General features: G+C 42.5%; 1 long non-coding RNA gene across 1 annotated transcript; it reads right to left on the bottom strand.

Annotated features, from left to right (window-relative positions):
- Positions 1 to 665: 665 nt before the first annotated feature.
- Positions 666 to 10,529, bottom strand: LOC147352779 (uncharacterized). Its single transcript, XR_015146960.1, has 2 exons — positions 10,276 to 10,529; positions 666 to 1,018 (listed from the first exon to the last, which is right to left on the bottom strand). It is a non-coding gene; the product is annotated as an uncharacterized LOC147352779 (long non-coding RNA).
- Between the last annotated feature and the right edge of the window lie 2,965 nt (positions 10,530 to 13,494).

The following is a 13,494-nucleotide window of genomic DNA, read 5'->3' on the forward strand; positions in this document are numbered from 1 at the left end:
CAATGTTCTTATTGACAGTGCTCCTAACAACATTTTAAGTGTTTCTTTTCTTGCTACTACAATAGGAAATTCCAAACCAATTGTGTATTCAACAGGTTTGTATTCTTTTAAGTTAAAAATGTACTTTATAAGTATAAGCACTTTATAAGCATTTTACCATTGGAAGTATAAAATAATTGTGGTTAGAACTTTCAAAATGCCCCAGTAAATCACAATATTGTAGAAAAAGTGGTATCAGTAGTACCAAACCCCAAATTCTGCTGCACTCTACTTTCCTTGCCTCGAGCATGGACCTCTGCTCAGCCCCGATAAGCCTGGAGCTTCCCAGAGGGGCTAAGGATTAAGTGCATCTGTGCCGCAAACCAGGAAAGTGGTCTAACAGCAGCCTTTCCAAGGACTGTTTACCTGTGAATCAAGTACCCTCAGCAGATAACTAACCTCCCTAAGCCAAGCCCAGGATTCTTCCTTTGAAAAATCTTCTGCCCACAAAATTGTGCACACCATGTGTCCTGGTACTAAATGACCACAGAAGAAAGAAGCCCCACTGCCACTGACTGTCCTTCCCTTCCTATGAGAGTCAAAGGTGTCACACATTGACGGAGCTGGCACCTCCTCTAGAAATACTCAGCAAGTGTAAACATCTATGCACAAGCTGTGAGAGGAAGTAAGTTGTTCCCATTTAGCACATTTATTTTTTCATTTCACCATGCTCACCAGCAGAGGTGAAATTTAAACAGGCTCCCCGTCCCAACTCCCAGAAACAACTTGAAACCCCAACCATTCCCCTCTGCACATCAGCACCAAAATGAGAGCACAGCAATTTCAATGTCCTCTGACCATCAGTAGTGTGCCCAGAACTGTTCTGCTGCTGCTACTGCTGCTAAGTCGCTTCAGTCGTGTCCAACTCTGTGCGACCCCATGGACTGCAGCCCACCAGGCTCCTCCATCCATGGGACTTTCCAGGCAAGAGTACTGGAGTGGGGCACCATTGCCTTCTCCGCCAGCACTGTCCTAGGCTCTGCAACAGAGAGAAATGGGTTTCACTCTCCATTCTTCAGTGTCTTTTCAAGATAGACCTGGAATAGGTAGAAAAATAGAATAAAGAGGAGAAAAAGGCTGTTTTTAAACAATGTTCCTTCCAAGGTCGCTATCTGGAAACACACTTTCCCATTTTTATTTTCATTTCTTGAGAACCTTGGTTGATTTGCCTGAGCAAAGGTGGATACAGATCTGAGTTGGGGAAATGGAAAAGGCAGGACCAAACATAAGAAGGTGAAAATTAATTACATTTCTTGGGACTAATCCCAGAAGGCAGGAGTGAATAGGAGAGAAGAGAGGCAGGGCCAAGTGAGGAGCTGGTGAACCAGGTGCTGCTCCCCGAGCATTATGTGGAAGCAATTACAAAGCATCTCCAGAAGAGAATGGCTGAGGCTTTCGGAAGCGAGATGTTGAACTCGGCTGAGGCTTTCGGAAGCTAACTTTGAACTGTTCGGATTACTGCAGTGTAAATCTCACCTCCACTCTTCCTTCCAGTAAAATTCACTCTGCACAAATTAACTCATGTGAGTTGAGGTTTTGTAAATACAGAGGAATGGCCTGCCTTTCTTGTCTGGGCTGGGGTGGTGCAGAACCCAGCACACTGAAAGGCACACAGAGGCTAGTGACAAGCCACACACGAAGGATAGGGTCACCTAGATCAGCCAGTGTGACCACTATTTGTGAAAACCCTGGGGGCACAGATGTGCGGTCTGGACTTCTAACTAGCATGGAATTGGAAGTTCAAAAACTTGTTTGAGTTCTTAAGGGGAAAGTAAACTTTGTCATCTGTGTTTCTTTGAAAACTAAATTGAGTGGAATGTTAGAAGTGTTTTAGTAGAGGTTAGGAAACCACCTTATAGGATCAGACAGAGAAATTAAAACAATAAGAGAGCAGGGAGCAGGGTTGAGAGGACTTCACAGATGAGGGAAATTTCTGCAGGGCCTGAAAGGAGATTATGCAGGGAGGGCAGGAGGGTGGGAGGGAGGAAGATGGGAGGGCATTCTAGGTAGAGGGTTTAGCTGAGGGTTTCTCTATCTTGACCCCACTGACATTTGGGGCTGGACATTCCAATACTGTAAGGAACAGTTGGGTGTGCCGTTGGATGTATATTCCTGGCCTCTACTCACCAATTACCAGTAGCACATCCACCCCTACAAACAACGTCTCCAGATATTGACAAATGTCCCCTGCAGATAAAAGGTACATGTGGCGATGAAGTTCCCTGAGGCTGAAGCCCAGTGTCCACAGATATCAGTGGATAAGGTAAGACAAAGATAAGGCTGCCCAATAATTTGTACCCAGGTAGTGGAAGGAGGCTCAGTGTTTGCCATGGACTTGACGTTGTTCTCTATGCCCTGGCAATTCAGATGGGAATTTTAAGAATAAATGGCACAGTCTAATATAAGTTTCCAAAAGATAACCAGACACAACATTAATAATGACTTAGAGGGGAGAAGCCTGGGGTTAAAGAATTCAATTAGACAGTAGGTATGTCTGGTAAGAAAAGGAATGCATCCAACTCTGCTTCCTTGCCACTGTTTCTGCCAACTTGTCCATGACTCTTATACTAAGGACTTCCATTTAGGCCCAGCCAAACTTGCCTGCCCTTCACTCGGCACTAGGAGCCTGTTTCTCTGAAGGCTGAGAACACCTGCGGCTTTGCCCGCCTTATTTTAGCAACAATTCTTGAAGCATCCAGAAGCTTACACACAGAAGCCCTTTCTACTGTTTGTTGTGTTGTTGCTAACGGATCCTGAGGTCTAAAAGGGGTTTCCAGGGCGTGTTGACTAGTTATCTGCTGCCCAGGGAGCCAGGGAAACAGCGTGCGTAGGGAGTGCTTGGCATAAGAACCTCAGTCAGAACTGGCGGTTATTTAAAACCTCCGGCAGTAGTGTCAATGTCGTTGTGGCTTTTTTTTTTTTTTTTTTAAACAATGCTTTAAGGGGCCAGGAGTAATGGTTAACTGATTCTTCCACTTAGCCTTGCTAATTTGGGATTTGTGCTGCAATTATAAATAGCTGTTGCAACATCTCCAGATTCCTAGGCAAAAATGGGGGATGACTGAGAATCTGATTTTGACCTGTTCAGGATTTTAATAGTCGAGTTTTCTCCTTTGAGGATGAGAGTCCATGGGAAATAGGTTCAGGATTTCTATCATGTTTGGGACAAACAAAACATCCTTGATTGTGAAGAATACCTGTAATTCAACAAATGTGTACTGAGGGTTTGCTGTGATCCAAGCAGTGAAGAGAGCTTACTAAAACACCCATCTTGTAATGCGTTGATTGCTCAATATCTTGGCGAATATGGCATCATCTCCGTATAGGATCTGAGCCATGATATCTATACTGTTAGAAAATGCTTCAAAGAAGCAAAAAACTTCTGTGGTCCTTCAAATCATATGAGGTGGAATGAAGAAAAAGACCACTCCTTTTATAGAAAGTCGAAATGCTGAAAACAGGAAAGACCAGATAAACAGACCTATTAGAAAGATAAGCTAAGGCATCTACCAGAATTGCATTTGTAACATGGTCAGTTAATAAACAGTGCATGATGTGTGCTCAGTTGTGTCCAACTCTCTGAACCCTATGACTGTAGCCCTCCAGGCTCCTCTGTGCTTGGGATTCTCCAGGCAAGAATACTAGAATGGGTTGCCATGCCCTCCTCCAGGAGATCTTCCCAACCCAGGGATCAAACCCACATCTGTTACATCTTTTGCATTGGCAAATGGGTTATTTGCCACTGTGGGGGTTTAATCGTTAAATCATGTCTGACTTTTGTGACCCCATAGACTGCAGCCTGCCAGGCTCCTCTGTCCATGGGATTCTCCAGGCAAGAATACCAGAGTGGGTCGCCATTTCCTTCTCCAGGGGAGCTTCCCGACCCAGGGATCAAAGCCGGGTCTCCTGCTAAGGGTCTCCACTTGATAAACCTGTTCATAAACAATGATTGCTTTCAACCGAGAACAAAAAACAAAAACAAACAAACAAAAAAGCACCCAGCCTGGCTGAGTTTACAAAGACAATCACCTCCAAATATGGAATCCATTCCTCCATTTACTCATTCAATTATTTAATCAGTTGTATGAAGGCACAACAGTCCTACACATACAACGAAGGAAGGGCACATTCCCTGACCCAGAGAAGATTATAGGCTGGATTAATGAACCAAGGACACAAAAGAACTACCATATAAGAGATATTGATTATAAAAATCTATCTCACACATGGTAAACAAGACCATAGTTAAGATTGCCCAGATTCTCCCTGAGTGTCAACAACAGCTTCCCAGAACATGATTTGCTCACTGAGACCAGGTCTGGTTTTATGTGCCAAAGAAATAGAGGAAACCAATAGAATGGGAAAGACTAGCAATCTCTTCAAGAAAATTCGAGATACCAAGGGAACATTTCATGCAAAGATGGGTTCAATAAAGGACAGAAATGGTAGGGACCTAACAGAAGCAAAAGATATTAAGAAGAGGTGGCAAGGATACACAGAAGAACTGTACAAAAAAGATATTCACAACCCAGATAATCACAAAGGTGTGATCACTCCCACTCACCTAGAGGCAGACATCCTCTAGGTGAAGTCAAGTGGGCCTTAGGAAGCATCACTACACACAAAGCTAGTGGAGGCGATGGAATTCCAGTTGAGCTCTTTCAAACTAAAATATGATGCTGTGAAAGTGCTGCACTCAATATGTCAGCAAATTTGGAAAACTCAGCAGTGGCCACAGGACTGGAAAAGGTCAGTTAGTTTTCATTCCAATCCCAAAGAAAGGTAATGCCAAAGAATGCTCAAACTACTGCACAATTGCACTCATCTCACATGCTAGTAAAGTAATGCTCAAAATTCTCCAAGCAAGGCTTCAGCAATATGTGAACTGTGAAATTCCAGATATTCAAGCTGGTTTTAGAAAAGGCAGAGGAACCAGATATCAAATTGCCAACATCTGCTGGATCATCGAAAAAGCAAGAGAGTTCCAGAAAAACATCTATTTCTGCTTTATTGACTATGTCAAAGCCTTTGACTGTGTGGATCACAATAAAGTGTGGAAAATTCTGAAAGAGATGGAAATACCAGACCACCTGATCTGCCTCTTGAGAAACCTGTATTCAGGTCAGGAAGCAACAGTTATAACTGGACATGGAACAACAGACTGGTTCCAAATAGGAAAAAGAATATGCTTATTTAACTTATATGCAGAGTACATCATGAGAAACTCTGGGCTGGAGGAAGCACAAGCTGGAATCAAGATTGCCTGGAGAAATAACAATAACCTCAGATATGCAGATGACACCACCATTGTGGCAGAAAGTGAAGAGGAACTAAAAAGCCTCTTGATTACAGTGAAAGAGGAGAGTGAAAAAGTTGGCTTAAAGCTCAACATTCAGAAAACTAAGATCATGGCATCCAGTCCCATCACTTCATGGCAGATAGATGGGGAAACAGTGTCAGACTTTATTTTTCTGGGCTCCAAAATCACTGCAGATGGTGATTGCAGCCATGAAATTAAAAGACGCTTACTCCTTGGAAGGAAAGTTATGACCAACCTAGACAACATATTGAAAAGCAGAGACATTACTTTGCCAACAAAGGTCCGTCTAGTCAAGGCTATGGTTTTTCCAGTGGTCATGTATGGATGTGAGAGTTGGTCTTCAAAGAAAGCTGAGCACAGAAGAATTGATGCTTTCGAACTGTGGTGTTGAAGAAGCCTCTTGAGAGTCCCTTGGACTGCAAGGAGAACAAACCAGTCCATCCTAAAGGAGATCAGTCCTGGCTGTTCATTGGAGGGACTGATGTTGAAGCTGAAACTCTGATACTTTGGCCACCTGATGCAGAGAGCTGACTCATTTGAAAAGACTCTGATGCTGGGAAAGATTGAGGGCAGGAGGAGAAGGGGACGACAGAAGATGAGATGGTTGGATGGCATCACCAACACAATGGACATGGGTTGGGTGAACTCCAGGAGTTGGTGATGGACAGGGAGGCCTGGCGTGCTGTGGTTCACGGGGTTGCAAAGAGTCAGGCAGAAATGAATGACTGAACTGAACTGATACTCCTGGTATTTAATACCATGCCTCTCACACAGTAGGTATTCAGAAACTTGTTAAATGAATGAATGAAAGAGTTAGGCAGTAACGATGCTGACATTTGGAGGATGCATAATGGCCTCAGAACCAAGAAATACAAGATGCCCACCCCAGAGTCCTTCTGAATCCTGAAGCGGCTGTAAGTATCATCAGGGGTAATTTCACAAATGCCAAGATCCTTAACTTTCCTAATAAGCTCTGAATTTGGTGAGTTGCCAACATATTTGTGTCAATTGTTGGCCTTTAAAATAGTTCCCTGGAGCACTGTGCCTCTCACTTTAACGTTAGTATAAATAAAAAGAACATTTTCCTTGATTGGTGTGTCCTTCAGAAATAGAGCATGAAAAGTTACAATCATGTAACTCCTCAAAACTCTGGAAAATATGAGAGGATCCTTTGGAAACTTCAAGGTCCTCTGCAGCAAAACTCTGCTCAAAGTACCAGATAGTTCACATCCTAATCTTTGAAATGGAGAAAGCTCTTATGTAGGGAAATTACATGGGACTGGGGATTATGAAGGCATGGGATTTTTTTTTTAATTGGGGTATAGCAGATTAGCAAACAATGTTATGATAGTTTCAGATGAACAGCAAAGGGATTCAGCCATCCATACACATGTATCCATTCTCCCCCAAATTCTGCTCCCATCCAGGCTGCCACATAATATTAAGCAGAGTTCCATGTGCTATACAGTAGGTCCTTGTTGGTTATCTATTTTAAATATAGCAGTGTGTACATGTCCATCCCAAACTCCCTAACTATCCCTTCCCCTCATCTTTCCCCCCAGCGACCATAATGAGATTGTTTTTAACCCCAGGAAAATCTCTCTTCCTCTTTGAGCTTCAGCTCCCTCTCCACCCTGCCTCAGCATCACAGGCACACTGTGAGGACCAAATGAGTTGGAGGATGTGAATGCCTTGTAGGAGGCTCATGCTTCGTCGCTAAGTCATGTCCAACTCTTTACCACCCCATGGACTGTAGCCCCCCAGACTAGAGGCTATAAAAATGTTCAACCCAACAACTATGTTTAAAATTTTATTTAATTGGAGGACAATTACTTTACAATATTGTGATGTTTTGCCATGCATCAACATGAATCGGTCATAGATACACATGTGTTCCCCCCATCCTGAACCCCCTCCCATCTCCCTCCCCACCCTATCCGTCTAGGTGGTCCCAGAGCACTGGCTTTGGGCGTCCTGCTTCAAGCATTGAGTCTGCACTGGTTATCTATTTTATATATGGTAATGTATATGTCTCAATACTGTTCTCTCCTATCATCCCACCCTCGCCTGCTCCCACTGAGTCCAGAAGTCTGTTCTGTATGTCTGTGTCTCCTTTGCTGCTCTTCATATAGGATTGTTGGTACCATTTTTCTAAATTTCATATATATGTGCTGATGTACAGTATTTGTCTTTCTCTTTCTGACTTACTTCACTCTGTGTAATAGGGTCCAGGTTCATCCTCCTCATTAGAACTGACTCAAATGCATTCCTTCTTATAGCTGAGTAATATTCCATTGTGAATATGTACCACAACTTCCTTACCCATTCATCTATCGACGGGCATCTAAATTGCTTCTATGTCCTAAGCTATTTTAAATAGTGCTGCAATGCATATTGGGGTACATGTGTCTTTTTCATTTCTGGTTTCCTTGAACTCATCTCAATTTTTGATCAAATACTTTCTTGGACTATCTGAGGAAGCACAGTGACAAGAACTGGATCCTGCTGTCAATGAGCTTTCTAGCTATTTGGAAAAACATTGCATGACAAATAACCAAAAATTTAGTGACTTAAAGCAACATCCATTACTTACTTACTTTGCAATTCCTGTCCATATACACATATTCACAATGGAATATTACTCAGCTATAAAAAGGAATGCATTTGAGTCAGTTCCAGTGAGGAGGATGAACCTGGACCCTATTACACAGAGTGAAGTAGGTCCAGACACAGTGTAGTTAGGTTCTCTGCTTGGGGCTTTATATCAGCTGGACTCTCTTCTTATCTGGAGCTCATGGTCCTCTAGCAGAGGCAGAATTCAGTTCCTTGCTCCTTGCTCAGTGTCAACAGGGGGTTCTCTAAACTCTTAAAGTCTGCTCTTAAGTCCTAGAAGAGGTCCTTACCATTTGATCTCTGTCTTCAAAGGCCGCCTTCCCTGCTAGCTCAGCAGTGAAGAATCGCCTGCAATTCAGGAGCCGCAGGAGATGTGGGTTTGATCCCTGAGTCCCCTGGAGGAGGGTATTCTTGCCTAGAGAGTCCCATGGACACAGGAGCCTGGCAGGCTATAGTCCATAGGGTGGCAAAGAGTCATACACAACTGAAGCAACTTAGCATAGCACAGCACATCTTTGAAGGCAGCAACAACATCAGCAAAAACCCTTCCCACAATGGATTTCGTTCTTCAGGAAGAGCTCTATATTTTTTAGGGCTTATTTGATCAGGTCAGTTGCAAAAGGCTAATATCCCTTTCTTCAAATGTGGCATAGCATGATCAAATCATAAGAGGGACTATCCCACCATAAACATGTCTTATTCACACTCAAAGTCAGAGGATTATACAGGATGTGTACACTGAGGGAAGGAATCTTGGGGACTGTCTTAGACTCTTGCTACCACCTACCATTAGCTACTCATTAAATTCTCCCAAAGCCTTAGGAGCAACTCTTTCTATCACTAACCCTGCAGTCTGTGTCCGGTAGGCTTTGAGGGTCCTACATCTGCTGCCCAGTCTGTTCTGTCTGGTGGTCTGGTTCTCTCTGAGTCATGGGAATGACCCAGGGGGTATACTGAGGACCTAATAGTGCCAGATATAGGGCTTTATACACATTGCCTCATTAGTCCTCATAGAGACTTGTATAGCACATATTGTTCAGGTGCTTTTCTTATCGGAAACTGAGGCTTAGTCCTCAAAGCCATGCAGCTAGAAAGACTTAGAACCAGAACTTAAGCCCACCTTTCTGTCATTTTGCACATTCTCTATTCACCACACAACCTAGAAACTTGTCATAGCGAAAATGCCTGGACAACCTATGATGCCTGCTTCCCCTCTCACTCTGCCTCCAAGACTGCCCACGCCCTCTTCATCATTCAAAACACTGCTGTGTGCACTTCTAGTAGAAAAATAGAAGCTACATGTCCTGGATTTTCAGAAATATTTCCAATTTCAAGTAGATGGTTTCAATTTCAGCTCATGTCTTTGATGCTGGTTATGAACATCTTTTACCACATTTAGAATTCAGAGAGCATGACCAAAAAATAGAAGAAAAGTCTCATTTCTCTTTGAAGATTTATAGGATTTCTCTCCCAGTGAAAGTATTTATAGCCACTGCACATAAAAATGTCATTAATATTGTCTAACCCATATATGTAGAATTCCTTGGCTATGCCTTCTAAGAGATGAGACCTCTTCAGAAAGCTGCAAGAACTCCCTATTGTACTGCTCCCAATGGTACACACACACATATACATCACCACAATGGGATTTGATTGTAATAATTACTTCCTTACTTTATTGACATATTTTACTATTTGTGATTATCTGACATCTTAAGGAACCAAAATACTTCATAAAGTAATACAGAGCTACCGTTTAAACGAGCTGATAATGTGTTATTTAATCTTGATATTGTCCAGAGAGATATTATCTTACCTAGCACTTCCCAACCTGTCCCCTAATCCTTCCACATCATGGCAAATACAGAAAATAATATGAAGGGCACAGCAGGGTAATTAAACAAAACTGCTCACAGAGGTCACTGCCTTGGGGCTCAGGCCACTCTCAGACCATTTTCGGTTGTGAGAACTGAAGGAGACAGGGTGTCCACACACACACACAGACACAGTTGGGAAGATTTTCTTGGCTCAGTAATTGAGTACTGTCAGGTTTCAATTTAATAACCATTTACTGAGTGTTTATTATGTGACAAATATTGACCCCAGGTGCTGGGAACAGAGACGACTAAAATATTGCCATCACCCTCAAAGAACTCATCATCTTGAACATTAGGACCGAAAACCCTTTTCGGCCTTCGTGCAAATACAGTTGATAGATAATGGCCACTGAAACACTAGCTGAAAAGCCTTCTGAAACTTCCAAGTGCAGAAGGGAAAAAATACGATCACTTAAAAATACTCACCACGTGGAGAAACAGGAAAAGTGGTGCAAGCAGACGAGCTGTGTGCTTGCCAGCTCTGTTCCTTTAACTGCTGTATATGATATTATTTAAAGCCCATTATAGATTCTACTTTCAATTGTGCCATATTATTCATACCGTGTTTTTAGTACCCTCCCAGCAATTACCATTGTGTTTAGTAATCAACAGCACTGATTTACGCAAGTTGCTTTCAAGTCAATCACTCTAGCACTTAAAAACAATAGCTTTGAATGGAGTTATTTCCTGGGAGAATGTTAAATGTTTCCGAGTTCAGATATCCAAGGAAAGGCGGCTCCCTGTGTGTAAGGGAGGAGAATGAAAAGTTTTCTGGCAGCTGGACCGAGATAAAGTATTCAAATAAGCGCTGTTGTAACTCGTGAGTGAAAGGGAGTAGCTCTCTGTTTCCTGCCTAAAATTGTACTGCTGGATGCACTCAGCCACCTTACGCACCACACTTTTAATTACTGATATAAATCTGATACAGTCCTCAGGGGATCAGAAACAACCTTTAGCCATTCTGTCTGCAAACAATAGCAGGTCAAAATAGAATAGAAAGGCAACCAGTGCAAGTGATTCCAAGGGAACTCCTTGTCTGATGTATCGCCTGAGTCTCATGCCCCTGAGCTGGTTGCCCATGAATCTAGGTTCCAACTCAAAATCTCACTTACAAGGGCCGACTCTAAAGTCCTGTGTTTTGCAACAGACTAAAGGCTGGACCCAAAGCCTGGGAAGGGACGGAAGGAAGGGTTGGACCTGATAGCGGACAGTGCGGTGGTCTTTACAGCAATTGAAGGAGAGATGGTAGAAGATTGCCCCCTGCATACTGCTCATTTTGAACCATGTGATTTAGATCTTACTGTACATGTAAAGGAAGTAATTTTAAATATAGACAAGTGGCTTTTAAAGGTGCTCACAAACTTGGGCCAGGAAAGGAGCACAGCACCTATTGCTCCTAGCTGTGGTGTAAGAACCCTAAAAGGTAGTTTTCAGATGCACCAGGCAAAGAGAGTCCTGGGTCAGAAACAAAAAGGTCACCTGAAATCTACACACCAATCCAAACAGGGGAAGCAAACGAAAAAAAGTTCAGACATGCAGATAAGAATGGCAGGAATCTTTCCACCTCTCATCATTCCAGATTTGATTCTCAAAACCCCAGCCAAGACCAAAGATGGCCTGACATCCCCATGTGACAATTTAGAAGGTTTTCAGTGATGCTGCAACTTTCTTAAAGGAATAATGAAATGAATGAACAAGGTCAAACTCATTTTCTCGTTGCGCTCACTGGGGTGGTTGAAATTTATTCCACTGAAAACACTGGTAGAGATTAGATGTATTGTTTTCTTCCCAAAAGGCAAATTCTTCAAAAATAAAAACAACTGAAAAAAGTTCAATTTTTGAGGCAAAAGAGCATATGGGAATAAAACACTGAGTATTGTATTCCTTGTGTTAGCCAAGACTCATAAAGTTTTCTTTCACTTAAGTAGGAATAGTACAGACAGTTCATTCCCATCTATCATTAGTTGTGAAGAGATATCTGTTTATGAAAAGACTTTCCTAACCGATGTAACTGGATTCTCTTGAGAAACACAGTAACCTCAATTTAGGAACTGTCTATATATGTAATCCCATGACGGAGAAGCCTGGTAGGCTGCAGTCCATGGGGTCGCTAAGAGTCGGACACAACTGAGCGTCTTCACTTTCACTTTTCACTTTTCACTTTGATGCATTGGAGAAGGAAATGGCAACCCACTCCAGTGTTCATGCCTGAAGAATCCCAGGGACGGGGGAGCCTGGTGGGGTGCCGTCTATGGGGTCGCACAGAGTCAGACACAACTGAAGCGACTTAGCAGCAGCAGCAGCAGCATATATGTAATCTGTGATATACGTCATGATAAACAGAAACTCTGCATCACCAGAGGACAAAGATGTGAACTATTTCCCCACCTTTGAAAATAGAATAAAACATTTCCTTCCTTATACATTTTTAGGGTACAAATGCTTTTAGAAATTTCATCATATATAATCCTCGGCATGATCCCCATGATATAAATTAAGTAACCTGAGCCTCAATCAGGCTAAAGGACTTTTTGAGGCCATTCAAAGCTAGGACCTGTATCCAGTTGCTTTAATTCCAGAAAGTTATATTAAAAGTCCATTATGGGCTCTACTTTCAACTGTGACATATTATGTACATGACTATGTTGCAATTCTAATGGTGTTTAGTTTTATCCAGTTATTTTGACTCCCAAATAAGGTACTTTTTCCATCAAACCAGAGAGATTTGAAGAAACATCTACAATCCCTCCCTCTCTCTCCCTAGGAACACAGCCTGAATGAAGTTGGAATCACAGTCGTCTATAACTAGCGTAAGGTTAGGGTCAAGGCTCTTCCTAAGGTTCATCTCTTCCCCAGTGGTAACAGACCTGGGAACTAAGTCCCAGATGCATATATCAAACCATCTCCTCCCTTAACTTCAAAGATTACTGAGATGCTGTTTTTAAAAAGCATTTATTATTTTTATTTATTTGGCTGTGCCAGGTCTTAGCTGCAGCATCTGAACTTTTGGCTGTGGCGTGTGGGGTCTAGTCCCCTGACCAGGACTTGAACCCAGGCCCCCTGCACTGGGAGTGCAGAGTCTTAGCCACTGGACCACCGGGGAAGTCCTCTGAGATGCTCTTGACTCCAAAATCTTTATCTTCAATCCAGATCCTTCTTCAGTGCTCTAGACTAAGGAGTCAGCAAATTTTTTTCCTGAAAAGGACCACATAAATTCTGTTTCACAGTCTTCTATTTTATTAACAACTCTTTGTTTTTTAAAACATTTTATTTTATATTGGGGTATAGCCGATTAACAATGTCATGATAGTTTCAGTTGAATAGCGAAGGGACTCAGCCATATGTATACATGTGTCCATTCTCCCCCAAACTCCCCTCCCATCCAGGCTGCTACATAACATTGAGCAGAGTTTCCTGTACATCACAGCCGGTCCTTTTTGGTTACCCATTTTAAATATAGAGTGTATACCTGTCCATCCCAAACCCCTAACTGTCCCTTCCCCCATCCTTCATCCCAGCAACCATAAATTTATTCTCTAAGTCTGTGAGTCACTATAACAACCCTTAAAAAAAAAAAACTTTCAACTGGATCTGGGTCGCCTTTGGCCCTCAGGCTGTATTTGCTGGCGCTGCTCCAGACCTTCC

Source organism: Bos grunniens, chromosome 19, assembly GCF_055505025.1.
Source record: "Bos grunniens cultivar Pamir isolate PY7600 chromosome 19, Bosgru_T2T1.0, whole genome shotgun sequence".
Lineage (NCBI taxonomy): Eukaryota > Metazoa > Chordata > Mammalia > Artiodactyla > Bovidae > Bos > Bos grunniens.